The sequence below is a fragment of the Chrysochloris asiatica genome, unplaced genomic scaffold (genome assembly GCF_000296735.1).
Source record: "Chrysochloris asiatica unplaced genomic scaffold, ChrAsi1.0 scaffold00119, whole genome shotgun sequence".
Taxonomy (NCBI): domain Eukaryota; kingdom Metazoa; phylum Chordata; class Mammalia; order Afrosoricida; family Chrysochloridae; genus Chrysochloris; species Chrysochloris asiatica.
Genome location: NW_006408637.1, coordinates 5,605,278 through 5,610,017, shown reverse-complemented (window position 1 = coordinate 5,610,017; position 4,740 = coordinate 5,605,278). Strand labels below are relative to the sequence as shown.

At 40.9% G+C, this 4,740-nt stretch overlaps 1 pseudogene; it reads left to right on the top strand.

The window, feature by feature from the left end:
- Positions 1-2,448: 2,448 nt before the first annotated feature.
- On the top strand, positions 2,449-3,139 carry LOC102833426 (annotated as a pseudogene).
- The last annotated feature ends 1,601 nt before the right edge of the window (positions 3,140-4,740 follow it).

Sequence of the window (4,740 nt, the reverse complement as noted above, 5' to 3'; positions counted from 1 at the left end):
GCTGCCAAAAGAACCAATAGATCCATTTTGGAAGAAGTGCAGCCAGAGTGCTCCTTGGAGGCCAGGATGGCCAAACTTTGTCTCTCATACTTCGGACATACTGTCAGGAGGAACCAGTCTCTGGAGAAGGATATCATGTTTGGTAAGGTGGAGGGTCAGAGAAAAAGAGGAAGACCCCCAGTAAGATGGATTGGCCAAGTGGCAGCAGCAATGGGTTCAAGCAAAGCAATGATTGTGAGACTGGCCCAGGACAGGGCAATGTTTCATTCTACTGTGCATAGGGTTGCTATGAGTTGCTATGGACCCGATGGCACCTAACAACAACAACAAAGAAAGGTAATCCAATGGAATGTCAATACCATCAAACAATATCATCAACATGACATGCAAGGGAAGTCCGGGGCAAAATGGCAGAGTAAGCAGAGGCACTGAACCAACCCTTTGCAACAAAGACACAGGAGATTAAATGAAACAGATACAGCTGGTGATCCTGGAACCCTGAGCGTTGATAGAACAGAGAGTTAGATTGAATGCCAACTAGAATAGACAGTTGAACAGGAGCAGTGAGAAAGTAGAAAAAACAGGCAGAGCAAGGGTTGGCGTGGAGCAGGACCACCGTCTTGAGTTTTAGAGAGCAGCTGTCGATCCAGTGGCCTTCAGGCACAGGATGCAACTGGAGGTTGGCAGTAGTAGGGTGCAGTTTTCCCTGGTCTTGTGCCCTCCTGGTAGATAGGTGCATAGCCAGTCTCCACTTCCACCAACCCAGCAGCCAATGGCACCCCTGCTGCTTAGATTCCAGGTTTGGGCATCTGGCATAGCACCTCGGCTTCTGAAGCCATGTGAACCAACCCTGAATTGCTCTGTGCAAACAGTGTCTGTGTTCACACTTCATGTCTCTACCACATCCACCAGGAGACAGGTGGTGAATGCCTACGAATCCACCAAAATACACTCATCAACTAAACATAAATATGACTACAATGTCTCTGAGAAACAGACAACTTCAGCTTACAAAAAGAAACAAGAGAGAATGCCTCAAACAAGTGATCAAAATACAAAGTCAGACAACATAACACCAGAAATGGTGTCCGAACTACCTGATAAGGAATTTAGAAGAATGTTAATTTGGCAACTTCAAAGGATAGAGAGAAATATTGAGAAAGCTACAGATGAAATCAAGGAAAACACAGACAAAACTGTAGAAAAAATCAGGAAACAAATTGAAAAATAATTGAAAAAATGGTAATCATACAAAATCAGCAATTAGAAATCCAGAAGATTAACACTAAGATTTCAGAAACAGACAATACATCAAAAGGCCAAAGAAGTAGAATTGAATCAATAGAAATTTGAATTACTAAGCTTAAAGAAAAATCTCTCAATAATGATCTGCTAACGCTCTGGTAGCATAGTGGTTACGAATCAGGCTGCTAATCTCAAGGTCAGCAGTTTGAAACTACCAGCTGTTCCGTGGGAGAAAGATGAGGCTTTCTGCTCCCGTAAAGATTTACAGCCTCAGAAACCCTGTACAGGGTCACTATGAGTTGGAACCGACTCCGTGGCACATAACAACAACAACAACAACAAGGAACAATTGGAGTCCTGGTGTGGTGCTGCAGACTAATGCACTGAACTGCAAGGTCAGTGGTTCAAACTCACCAGCCGCTCCTGGGAAACCCTATACAGGGTCACTACGGGTTGGAACCAACTTAACAACAACAACAAAGGAAAAATTAGGAAAAAGAACAAAAAAATTCAAAGAAAGCCTAAGATTCGTGTGGGACACTATCAAGAGGAATAACTTACTTGAGACAGGAATTCCAGAACAGGAAGAGACAGGAAAATCCATAGAGAATATTATTCAAGAGTTGTTGGAAGAAAATTTTCCTAACATCATGAAAGATGACACGATAACCATTTGAGAAGATAGTCATCATTCAAGAAGTTCAATGAATTCCTGTATAGGGGTTCCGAGGAACTGCTGGTGAATTTGAACCACCAAACTTACGGTTCAGTGCATTATCCCACAGTGCCACAACGGGACTCCAACCCAGATACAGAACTCATTATGGTGGTGATTGTGTGCCGTGGAGTCGGTTCTCACTCATAGAAACCCTGTATAGGGTTTTCAAGGCTATAAATCTTTACGGGAGCAGAAAGCCTCATCTTTCTCCCACGGAATGGCTGGTAGTTTCGAACTGCTGTCCCTGAGGTTAGCGGCCTGACTCATAACCATAATGCTACCAAAGCTCCTTAGAGCAAAGTAAAACAGACCTGTAAGACTGAAAAGCAAGAACCAGAGATACAGCTGCAACAACAATGACATCAAAACACCATAAAATAGGGAGTGGGGAAGCGCTGGAGAAGGTGCAGTGGGTCAGCTTTAGCGGTTTCTTGGGCCTGGTCGGCTTTGCTATCTGACTGTGCACTCATCACGTCCTTGGCACTATGGAGAAGCAGGACAATCGCGTGGTGTATATGAACCCAATAGCAATGGCCAGATCAAGGGGTCCAATCCAGTCTTCAGGGCCAATGATACAAGATTATCTGAATCGACTAAGTCCCACCTGGGAAGAAGTGAAAGAGCAACTAAAAAGAAAAAAAGGGCTCAATGGCATTGGCTGAATTTGAAGAAAAAAAGAATGAGAACTGGAAGAAAGAACTAGAAAAGCATAGGGAGAAACTGTTAAGTAGAAATAAGAGCTCATCTAAAAAAAGAGAAAGAAGAAGTTGGGTAGGTATTCATCTTCTTCTTCATCAAGCTCTGATTCTTCCAGCAGTTCCTCAGATTCTGAAGATGAGGATAAAATACAAGGAAAAAGAAAAAGAATCTTCAGAAAGCTCCGTGTCAGAAACTGAGTCAGACAGTAAGGGTAGTTTTAAGAAGAAAAGGAAGTCAAAGGATGCAACTGAGAAAGAAAAGGACCTGAAAGGACTTGGCAAAAACAGAAAACTGTATACTGAAAACAAACCTTTATCACTGGAGTCCTTGTCAGAATCTGATTATACTGAGCAGGTACGAGCAAAAAAGAAGGAAAGCAGTGAAGAAGGAGAAAAAGCAACAGAAAAAGCAGAGAAGAAATAGAAGCGTCAGAAGCACAAGAAGAAGGCTGCTGGTGCCAGTCCTGACTCGCCATAATGGCAGGAAAAATCAGGATTCCCTTAAAAAGAAGTGCAACGTCTAAAGAAATTTCATCTGTGAGAAATATGACATATTTACTGAAACGCATGAGTTTTCTTGTTTTTAAAATTATTCCTGGACTTTGAGTAGCCACTCAGATGCCGCTGTGTGAAAGGGCCAGAATCGCTGCCTGCTGCTTCAACATCTTTTTTTCTCTTCCAGCGCTTAATAGCTCTGGGAGACAGCGCACTGCAGTTATACTAGTGGTTCAGATACTTGGGGATAAAGTGAGTTTTCTTTACTAGAAGTATCTGATTATAAGTAAGAGAAATTGAAACTGGACATGTCTTCAAAATGTGCTCAGAAATCTCCGCATGACTCTTGCTAACATTTGGAACTAGGGATCACACTGATATATCAAAATCCTTACTCTGTAGCTAAATGTACTTTATTTTTACCTTCATATACTTTTATTTACCAGGGGAAGGAGCTTTTAGGGAGTGGGAGGGTAGTTTGCTATCTCTTTAGCTAGAGGAACAGCGTGACTTTGGCCCTCACACATCCTATTTTTGTGGGTGCAGCAGCCATGCTTCCTAGGGAGGTCGGAGTGGGGCACAAGCAGTCTAGCCCTTTACTGAGCTGAGCGGTATCCTGGGTCTCTGTCAGTGCTGCTTTAAGGGAACCCAGAAACAGCCCTTTGCAGCATGGGAAATCCCCAAAATCTCGGAAGTTTATCTCCTCTTTAATAATATGAAATATTTTTAGCATTAGAATGTGCTGTGTCATTTGAATTAATTTTGACTACACTTTGACCTTGAAGAGTAATCATTTCAAATAGACACTGGTACTTTTTGAACTTGATAGTTAAAAAAATTCTAAAATGCATGTTTTATTATTATATAATAATTTATTATTATATAATACACTGTTAAATTTTCACCAGTTATGTAACCAGAGATGGTTGTTTTATTTTTCTATGGATTTTGTTTAGGCTGCAAGTTTAGCTTTTGTAACTTCTTATTCTTGCTATGTTATGTTCATTTCTGTATTCCGTGGCATACTTGCTGAGACATTTAGCATGTAAAAAGCAGGGTTTTGATGGTTTTGTTGCTTTTATTTTCACAGCTTCATATTGAAGCTGAGATTTACCATATTCAAGTTGAATGGCAGGCCTGTATGCTGTGTCTTATTATATAAAGCTATTGCCAGAATCTTAGGAAAGAGGGTGTTTGAAAAAAAATAAATAAATAAAATAAAAAGAAGGAATAATCCAGTTACAGACCTTTCAAATGAAGAGGAAGTAAAAAAAATTCAAGAATAAATAAATAAATAAAAATAAACCTAACTGTAACCCTAAGAACTCCTTCCCCTAGCCCTAGTCCAACCCTAACCCCCAACACTAACCCTAGTCCTAACCATAACCCTAACAATAAACAAAGTCCTAGGCCTAGCCAAGACCTAGCTACAGTCCCAACCTTAACTCCTTATTCCCACCTACCCCCCAAAAAATATATATTTCATGCAAGAAAAAATTTGCTGAAGATAATTCAAAAATGTTTACAGCAGTACATTGACAGGGAGCTGCCAGAAATACAAACTGGATTCTGAAGAGGACATGG